Genomic DNA, 11440 nt, shown 5'->3' on the forward strand with positions numbered 1-11440 from the left:
TGGTGGGAATGCAGACTGGTGCAGCCATTGTGGAAAGCAGTGTGGAATTTCCTCAAAAAGCTAAAAATGGAACTGCTCTTTGACCCCGCGATTCCACTGCTAGGATTATACCCTAAGAATCTCAAAACGCCAATTCAAAAGAACCTATGCACCTCAATCTTCTTGGCAGCACAATTTATAATAGCCAAGTGTTGGCAGCAGCCTAAGTGCCCAACCTTAACTGAATGGATCAAAAAACTATGGTACATTTACACAATGGAATACTGTGCAGCAGAAAGAGAGAGCGAGCTACTACCCTTTGCTACAGCATGGATGGAACTGGAGAGCATTATGCTAAGTGAAATAAGCCAGGGGAGGAAAGACGAATACCATATGATCTCACCTATAGGTGGAACCCAATCAACAAAACAAACAAGCAAGGAAAATATAACGAGCAACATTGAAAGAAAAAAGAAACCAACAGAAATGAGAGGGAAGGAGGGAGGTGGATAATGGGGAAGGGTAGGGGAAGGCTCAAATAAAGGAAAATGTATGAAGGACACATGGACAAAGCCAAGGTGGGGAAGGATTGAGGTAGGGAGGTGGGGGTGGAAGGGGCAGGGGAAAGTTGTGGCGGGTAAATGGAAACAAATGTATTTGAACAATAAAGCATTTAAAAAATAATAAAAGTAAATAAATAAAGACATAAATTGTAAATGAATGTGCTGAGACCTGAAATTACATCAAAGTTATAATTATAGCATTATTACTTAAATATAGAAATACAAAAGTTAAGGGTATATAATACTATTTTACTGTTATTTTATAAAAATTAAAATGTATTGTGATGCTTTTACTTTTAACTTTTTATTATTGTTTTTCTGTCCTAAAATCATAAATGAGTCATTTTCTTTTCTCTCTAATATTTTAAAGTACATTTTCTTTCTACTTCCTACTGCTTTCTGCAGATCTTGACTGTTTTTAATTTCTGGCTGCCCTCATTCAGCTTATAAACTGTTTTAGTATCATTTCGTTAGGTACACATTTGTTTTTGATTTTTTTTGAAGGGATTGCATAACACGTGGAATTTGTAAAGCTCATTCTGCAAAATAATGGACTAGAGAGTTTTGATTTGCATTACTCATATTTAATTTGCATATATCACAAAAACCTGAAAACATAAATTTGACACATTCTGTAGGTCAGAGTATACATTTCAATGATAACAATATACACTTCAATGAATGTATACACATAATACATTCTGTGCACAGAATAATATCCAGGGAGAGATTCACTAAAGAGGATATTGGTACTCAGTTTCAATATCTAATCATAGTTTAGCACTTAATCTTTAATCATCCCTCTATATCTATAGTTGTTGTTTACTTGTCAGAAAAAAGATACTTATAAGGATTTATTTGACAGTGATTCTGAAATTCAGATAGAAGCCCTAAATAACTTCATATTTTAGAGTTTAGCCTTAACTTCTTACTCCATCCTCTTCCCATCACCGTTTAGAAATACCAGGCCATTAAATAAATAAGGAAAATGCTTGAAAGTTTGAGACTTCAGTGTAGAATTGGAATCCACTTGAATTGATTTTTTACAGTGTTGATATTACAAAGCTTACAATCCTGGCTGCTGAATTTTCAAGTAGGTCATGTTTCTTCTGCATCTGTTTCAGATGCTTTGTCATAATTAGAATACAAAGAGAGAAGAGCAGGCTCAGCAAATAGAATGAACTAATTTAAATAGCAAATGTAGAGATGATTTCTCCATGCATGTGAAATGACCAACTCCTTTAAAAAGTACAACTTTTAAATGAAAATATGAAAGTTAACATTAACACATGATTGTGGATTTTTATTGTCTGACTATTTTGGAAAAAGCTTGAAGACAATGTCATTCTCATGAAGAATCTGTTTCTTATAATGGTGGCTATGTCTATGAGTTTCAATTTTATATCCCACATATGAATGAAATCATGTGGTTCTTAGACTTTTTGACTGACTTATTTCACTTAGCATGATATTCTCAACATCTATCCATGATACAAATGGCAGTTTTTCATCTTTTCTGTTGGCTGAGCCGTATTGAATTGTAAATATGTGCCACATTGTCTTTACCCAGTCATCTATTGAAGGAACTATTTTTTTGTAGTGTATATTTTGTTTTTATTTTTACTCTAATTTAGTCTTCATTTCTAAAATGGCTTTTAATTTTTAAAATGCATTTTCTGATTTTCATCAGTTCTTTTTAAATATCTTTATTATATCAATAATCTCATTACCAAGCAATGGTTTCATATTATTTGTAGTCCCAATTTTCTAAGATTTTTACCATAAAGAAAAATTCAAATTTTTTGTTGGAATAATTTTAAATAAATTATTTTTATTTCTCATATTTGATTAATATTAGTTTCCAGCAAAAGGAGTGGTAAAGCCAGAGCACCTTTCAAAGTTTCATAATCTCAGTGTTTTCTCATCTATTATTGTCATAAACCACTCAAAATGTAACCTTTCTGAATAGTCACTTAAAGATCTATTAGCCTTATACTCATTCAGAATAGTGTTGTTGTTTCCTGTGTTTTCTTGTCCACAAATCTTCCTAAAACTCTAGAGTTAATCACATTACAAAAGGCACCCTGAAACTTTAGGTTGTATTTTAGTATCACTGTGCTTTATAGTGTCTGCTTTGTTTCTACCCCTTTCACATTCTAAATTAACCTATTTTTTTTTCATCCCAAGTTTTGTGCTTTGCTGACTTTGAATGTTTCATGTGGGGTGTATGTTTTGTCCTTTTGAAGGCATAGTTGATGGACATTTCTGAGCTCCTTAAGGGCTCTACTGCCACAGCCCTGTTTGATCACTTGCTGAGTTTATGATCATTTTTTTCATTTACTCACAACTCAAGATCTACAACTTCTTTTCCAGTACTTCAAATCATTTCCAAATTCATTACCCCATGTTCTCAGTCACAGGATAACCTCTCCTTTGGGGCTCGACAATTTGTTAAAGCGTTCATTAGTCCAAAATTCTTAAAACTTGGTAGCACTTTTCACCAATTCCTGGACAAACCCCACTAATGCTGCTCTGGCTTTGATTTTGAGATGATGATATGGACAAACTGACCACTAGATATACGTAGTTATTTTCAAGTATAATGAAGAATTCTCATCAGATAACTCTATTGTCTCTGTAAATCACAAAGCAATCTGAAAATGAAAAAATGAAAGAAAAGATTTGTTTTGGTCAGTGTAGAGAATTAGAGAATGATTAAAGAGATGGTAAGACTCTTTGGTATTTCTGATGGCCTCTTTTTTTCTATGAAACATAGAACATAGAAACATAGAAAACATAAATTGTTTTCTATGGTAGAAACAATTTATGGTGTTACAATTTTTTTTCTAAAAATGCTTGACACTTAGGTATCAATGTAGAGAGAATATCCAGAATTAGATTCATTCAATATTGGGATTTTTTTTCCAAGAAAGATTTGTTAAAAATTAGTATAGCAAAGATCTCCATGAATTATGAACCTAAGCTAGATAATGATATAATTTAAAATAAAAAATAATTAAAAATTATGTAATTGGAATGGACTAAAGACTGATGAGTTGCCTATTTTGACAAGGTTAAAAAGAGGCCGCATAGAAATGAGCAAACTGTGCATAACCAAAGGTGAATTCAGAGCAGGATTATTGAACGAATGACTTTCGAATTGGTTTGATTTTATCTGTTGGCAGGGTTTGAAGTGTAAGTATGACGTGCATAATTGAAGTAGAGTAGAGAACTACGTTAGTTGTTATGAACAAGCTAAGAACGTCACTGAATAAAAGGAGTGCTGAAATGTTGTTGCTCATAGAAGCAGCACACTAACATAGCAGGGCCTGCAGTTTAAAGAGAGACTAAGTCACATGTAAACATTTGGTGAGTTATTGGTTGGAGGGATCAGCAATTGCTACCATAATGATGTGAGGAGAACCTGGTAGATATCTTAGTCTGTTTGTACTGCTATGACAAAACATCACACACTGAGTAGCTTTTAAACAACAGAAATTTTTGAGGCTGGAAGTCCATGAAAATTGTGCCAACATAGTCAGGTGGTCAGGTTCTGGGGAAGGCCCTCTTCGGGGCTGCAGACTTCTTATTTGATCCTCACTTGGTCAAAGTGACTAAGAAATTCTGTGATAGCTCCTTTATAAAAACATTACTCCCGTTCTTGAGGGCTCTACCCCCATAATCTAAATCCTTCCCAAAGTTTCCACCTACTAATATCTGTAGAGGTTGGATTTCAACATACAAATTTTAGGGGGCACAAACATTAGACCATGACAACAGGATTTCTTTTAAAATTTGGCATTAGCAATAACCTCTGAATACTATTTGTAGAGATAATGCAGAACATTGATAACAAATTAAAAAACCTTCACTTAAGACAATGATTAAATAGCTACCACTCAAGTGTTCTCAATACTGTGTCACTCAAATAAAGTGTGGAAGGGAGAAAGAACTTTTAGATAAGAGACTAAAGATTCGGGGGTGCATTCTTGGTCATAGTGTGCAGTTCTTGAGAGGACAATGGAAAAGTTTGGTATGTAGGTAATAAGAAAGTTCAGAACACGTAAGGGTAATAGGTGATAGGTAGTCTGGGGAATACCTTTTAATATTAACTGGTGAAGGCTGGAATAAATCGTGTGGCAGATGCAGTCCTTTTTGGGAGAGTGAAACCTGAGTGATGTTCATGGGTCCTGCCCCAGTCAGGAGTGCTGAGCAATGCATTTTTTGAAATATATTTTCAACATATTATTAATGGAGACAATATTTAAGCATAGGCATGACACTCAAACTATGAGCTTTAGTTTCTTTATCTAAAAAGGTGACCATAATATCTATAATAAAAAAAATCAGATTTACGTTTACTAATAAGTATTTATAATATTACCTGAAACATAAAATGTGCTTAATATTGTATAATTATATCATTGGTCATTTTTTATTGTACACCTATTTTTTAAGACCTAACTAAAATTATATGAAAATAGTGGATTCTTTATGTGAAAAGCCTTGGTATTTTATTTTTATGCAATTATTTATGTTCAAGATTGGATCCTTTAGGTACTATAGATCTTGCTAATAATGTATATAAAAAGTAGAAATCTACATTGTAGCCTGAAAGTCAGATCAAGGTGAAATTTTTGGCTCGTAAACATAAGATAATCATTAAATTATATACCTAGAAACTTAATCATGTAATTGCTAAATGCATTCAGTATCTGTATTGTCAAAACATTTTGTGAGAGTAACTTTTTAGGTCATGATAGAATCAAACAGTTCAAGAAATGTTTACTGACTCTACTAATAAATATTAAACAGTGTAAGCATAAGACTGCATGTAAAAATAACAAATGTGTTTTCTAACTCAAATTTATTAACCCCTTTGGCAGCCTAGTTAGGGAATTTCCAGGCAGAAATGCTAACATAAAATGTATAAGCTTCCATACTGAAAGCCACTCAGGGCCCTGTTGTAATGCTAGCAACAATTTTTAACAAAACATTGGCAAGAATTTTCCACTATTGTGAGATGTGTAGCAAATGATCTACATTTTTTTAAATTTGGCATTCCAAGAGAAGTTTCTACACAGTAATTCATAGATAATATTTATGCATACGTTATTTCACATTTATTTGCATGATAACACCATTCATTCTGTTAAACCAATTACATGCCTTGGTAACAAAGGTACGATGAGTGGGAGGATGTTGTGGGAATAGTGTCAGTATGAGAAACTGACCTTGACTGTACAAAAGCTCATTTATTAGTCTGGAGGGCCAGAGCGAATAATGCAGAAAATTTAGCAGAAGATATTCTATATGCCACAGCACAAGTTCTCTCCTTAAATATCGATTTTTCTCCCATGTTCACTGAGGCATTTCTCTCTCTAGAAAAATACAGGGTTTTTTATGCCTCAGTTTTCAGCAGATTTTTAAAATACAATTAATATCTAATTGTTTGAAATATAGCAGCTGACTACCAATTTATTTTACCTATTTGATATGCTTTCTTTAAAAATTTCCATTGCCTAAGTTTTGAATGAACAACCTTGTATTTAGATTATAGGGAAGCATATTTGCATTGAGGTCACACAAACACATACACAGACACAAGCACACATTTGGAACTTAAGTTAGTATTTATGCAGAATGATCTAGTAAATGTTGTGTTTGTTTAAATAAAAATTCTGATTGAAAGACATTTTCTAAATTGAGGTACAGTAAATTGCCAATATTACATATTACCTAAAGTGGCTAAGAAGCACATAATGTTGCAAGAATTCTATGTGAGAAATTAGATGAACAAAATCTTGATTTTTTTTTTTGCCAATAAGTATGTGATCCTGAATAGTTTTTTTGTTTGTTTTTGGTTGAGTTGGACACCAGTTTTCAAATGATCTTGAATGAGAGAGTTGGAATAGATGACCTCCAAGAATGATGCAATCTACAATTTTTATTATCTTTATTGGGAGCCTGGTTTGTCATATTGCATGGCATCATAATTTCTTGCTACAACTCTTCCTGAATGTATTTCTACAAAATTTAATCTTTAAAATATAAACATATAAATATAAACACCTAGTATTATGCACTTCAAGGGGAAAAACCTAGTATATAGAAGTTAGAGTTGTTTAAAATTTTGTTGTTTTTATATGGGTAAATTGTTAGGTATTAAAATTTTATTCTCAAGTAATCTTGATAAAGCCTCTGTAGACTTTGTCTAACTAAACTATGCTTGAAGTCTAGCTTCCAATTCTACTTAAATAGAGATTCAACCTCTATTTCAAACTAAAACTTTTAATGGACAGAATAGAGAGATATATGTGGTCCAGAAACTATCTAGCCATGTAATAAGGAAAATAGGGACATTTATTGAAGAAGATGCAAGATACAAGGAATACTGTACATAAGACAATGATGTTTCAGGCCCCTTCAAAGTTAAGACCTCCTTGAGGAAATCTGATTCACTGATAGTGTTTTGTATCATGTTATTAGCAATTACAGCATGAAGTTCTTTCTGCTCTGGTAGCAGAAGCCATGGACCAAATTTTGCCATGACACTTTTTGTACCAGTATCTTGTGTCAAAATCATGGACACAGTAGTTTTCAAAACCCCCAAATCAGCTTCTAGTTCTCTCACTGTCAGTTGTTGATCTTTGTTGATTTCAGCCCATAAAAGTTCAACATTATCAGGTGTTCTGCTTCTTCTGGGCCTTCCAGAACGTGGATCACTTTTAACAGATTCTTGACCATCTTTGAAGCATTTGTGCCATACTTTTGTTTGCGCTGCACTCATTGCATCATCCCCGAAAGCCTTCTGAATCATCTGAATAGTTCCTGTGGAGGAATGTTCAGGTTTAACACAGAAGTTGATGCAGATTCATTACTCTCCAGGCTCAATCATTTTGAATGTGAGGACCACACAGTACATGCTGACTCAGTGAAGTCTACCATCTCCACTGACTGGTACAGTGAAGTTGTCATTGTTCACACAAGCACATTCCAGCCTACTTTCCTTGGCTGACAGGTTACATTGATGTCACACAAACCATTCTCTTTATATTAACAATGAGTAGACTTCTGGACAGATCCTTGTATACTCTTTACCAGTTACTCACACACAGGACAATTATATTTTTAAGCACTGTTAATAAAAGAATCTTTCACCAGTTCCTTTACTTCTATCACTTTAATCTATAAATGAACTAACAGAATGAAATGTCCAGTGTCAGACTAAAAGTTTCAGTATACTTTTAACCTCATGTATTATTTCCTTCCCTCTGTTTTTTTGTCATTGTATATGCTGATGGTGCATTTTTCCAGAGGCATAATGTAAAAATTAAATTTATATTATGTTAAAAATAGACAATATGACCATGGATGTCCCTTTATTTATTTCTTTTATTGTATGAATTACCAGAGAACTGATAACTCTAAGTAATATAGATTAACCCAGATAATGGAAATCTTGGCAAAATTATTCATAAAGCATTCTTCCTGTAGGATAAAATTGCTTTAAATATTGCATAGTGTAATCTTTAAAAAATTGAGACTATTGTATAATTGAAATAAGTAAACCTGTACAAAATGAACTGTGAAAAGTGTATCTGGCTATCCTTTGATTTATCCTCCCCTAATTATGAAAATAATAATTAGACAATAGTACAAATATAAGCTTTTAGAGAAAAAAATGACTGACATTTTAAAATTATTAATTTATATTTCATTGTAGAAAGAGCAACAATATAGAATCTGAAAGAATAGTTACAAAGCACATTTAAAATTCTTCTGAAGTTTAGCATCCAGTTTTGACTTTTCTTTATTATTCAGTCTGTAAAGAACTTAGGATATAAAAAGAACAAAGTCATATGCAAATTAGGAAATAAGAGTTCTTGAAAAATGTACATTAACTTATTTTAATTAACTCTGTCACGGGAAAAAAGCATATTCAGTGTAAAAAATGATATACTTGTCTTCTTTGTATATAATTAAATAAGTTTCAACAAGTAAAATTTATAAATCCTAATAGCTCGTCTCAGATTTGTATTGTTCTGTGTCTTGCCCCTCCTCCCAACCCAATTTCCAAATCAAGATTTACAACAGTATAAAATCTCGCTGCCCCGGCTGATGTGGCTCGGCGGATTGAGTGCCAGCTTGTGAACCAAAGGGTCACCAGTTGGATTCCTAGTCAGAGCACATGCCTGGGTTGTGGACCAGGTCCCCAGCAGGGAGCACAAGAGAAGCAACCATACATTGATGTTTCTCTCCTCTTTCTCCCTTCCTTTCTCCTCTTTAAAAATAAATAAATAAAATCTTTTAAAAAAAGGAAAGAAAACATAGCAAAAAAAAAGGTTTGTCTCTCTGAATTGAGGGTCAAGAACCCCAGAGATATATCACAATGCAGTATGCCTTTCATGTTAATAATTGTTTCAAGTCTCAAATAAAGCAGTTGTTGCCATTTACCTAGTTAGAAATCTACTGTGTCTGATTTCTCAAAATTTCTCAAAATACCCTTGATATTCTCTGTAGAAAATAACTGAAGATAGAGTCCTAAAATTTGTTAGGGACAGGACAAATAACAGTGAAACAAGATCATATAACTTAAGAACAGCCTACTGACCAAAAACAAACTGCCTATCATTTTCAACTGCAACTAGAATTATGTCTTTATATATGTCCTTATATTACTACCACTTTGAGTTGGGAGGTGGATGCACTTACAATGAGGATCTAGGATTATTAATTATAAGATAAGATTCTCCAGCTCTTCTCTGCTTTCTCTTTTTTTTCCTCTTTTTCTTTTTTTAATTGTATTTTTTCCATTCATTTACCCTCCCCATACCCTCTTCCACCTCCACCCACACCCCTCCCACACCCCAATTACCAAACTATTGTCCAATTTTGGAATTGTCTATTTTTAAGTTCATATCTAATTAAGAATTTATTAATTCCATTTATACACACACACATATACAGGGTCCAGCACAAATAGTGCCCCTTTTTTATTACTAAAACTTATTAAAAAATCATAAGCATTTAATTCTGTAAGATAAGAACAGAATTTTCATGAGGATGCAAAGTACAGCTTAGTTAATAATAATATATCAATAATATTGAAATAACTATGTATGGTGTCAGATGGGCACTAACTTTATCAGGGTGATCATTTCATAAATTAGATAAATGTCTACTCAGTTGTACACATGAAACTAATAATGTACATCAACTAGAATTTAAAAACATTAAAAAATTATAAAAAGAATATCACACTCAAGCACACCATATGACATTTTAGGTGAAATGTTCAAAGTGTTGCTCATCTCATGCAAGATATTCACATAACCTACCAACCACACTCAAGCAAGCCTTACTTCTGCTGGACCCTGATATGTGTGTGTGTGTGTGTGTGTGTAAATGAATTAAATATATATATTTATATATATAAATTCATATTATTCCGTAGATAATTCACTTACCTTTTGTTATTGTCCAGAATTTTAGTACTTAATGTATGGGCACATCCTACCAAAAATATCTAGTTTCCCTCAGCAATTCCATTATTGCAGCCGTTGGACAACTTATGGCAAAACATAAAATACTGGAAGAATTTGTGCTTTAACACTGTTTGAATATAGACATGTTAAATATAATGTTTCTCAGAATGCTCTGAGAAGGCATTCTACATTTTTTTTTTTTTAGTGGCAGTAAGTTAATAGAAATCCTTTGATTGATATTGGGGAAAGATGCCTTCTCCGTTTCATATTTTAATTTAACACTTAAGTATTTCTCAGTACACATTAAAATTCAGTAATTCAAATTCATGGCATATTTCTTAAGTAAATCATTTTGGAATTCCTCAGTGATTAAGCTAAAAAGAAGTTCCTTATGCTATAGATTTAAAGAGTGAGAAATGATAAATTAAAATGTGCTCCAGAAGGAAAATTACATAGTTTATAAATGTCTATTAATGAGATACTATGAAATCATTATGTGTTAAAAACTGAAAATTTAGTATGTTATTGTGTCATGTTCTTTGACAAAAAATAAAATTTTATTGATACAAAGTATCAATACACAAAGTATTGACACACAATGGCTGCAAGTATGAAAATACATATCTTAGGAAGGTTGTGGAAGGTTAAATATGACCACATCTTCTTTAACGTTACTCCCATTGAAAGGTGGAAAGTATTTTCCCTCCTGTTTAATCTGGGCAGACGCTGGACTACTTTAATCATAGTATATTGGATAATCAGTTGTATGCCAGTTATCCATCCCACGCTTTAACTAATTAACAGTTTACAATTTTCACTTCCTTTCTTTAGAATGCTCTGGGGGAAACCAGGTACCATGTATATAATCCAACTATCCTGACAATCATGCTGTGAGGAAGTCTAAGCTAGCCATGTGGGTAGTTTGTTTGGACAGAGAAAATGACAGAGAGAGAGGGAAAGAGGGTGAGAGAGAGAGACCTGACTACTTCTCAGTTCTTCACCAGAAACAAGAGAAAGACAGGTGAGGAGTGAAGCCTTCAGGTGACTCCAGACCAACCAACCATTAATTTCAACCATATGAGGGGCACCAGCGTAGACTCAGCCTGCAGGGCTTGGCAATCCACAGCACTCTGAGACTCAATGACAAATTATTGTTTTAAGTTTTTACTTATGGCGTGATTTGTTATACAACCATAGGTAACTAATCTATTAGACCAATCACAGTGCTGTGGTTTGGTTTGGTTTTGTTTTTTCTGTCCTTTCTAAATGTCCACAAATAATGTATGTTATGTACTACTAATAAAGAGATATTTAAAATATCTCTTTAGTGAGAGTAGTTAGAATTAAGAGTTTGTGGTTACAGTATGATATTGCCCCCTTCTGTTTTTTAGCTGTAACTCTGCTAGGTTT

This window comes from Pteronotus mesoamericanus, unplaced genomic scaffold (assembly GCF_021234165.1).
Source record: "Pteronotus mesoamericanus isolate MK-2021 breed Mesoamerican mustached bat unplaced genomic scaffold, CSHL_Meso_final contig_116, whole genome shotgun sequence".
Taxonomy (NCBI): domain Eukaryota; kingdom Metazoa; phylum Chordata; class Mammalia; order Chiroptera; family Mormoopidae; genus Pteronotus; species Pteronotus mesoamericanus.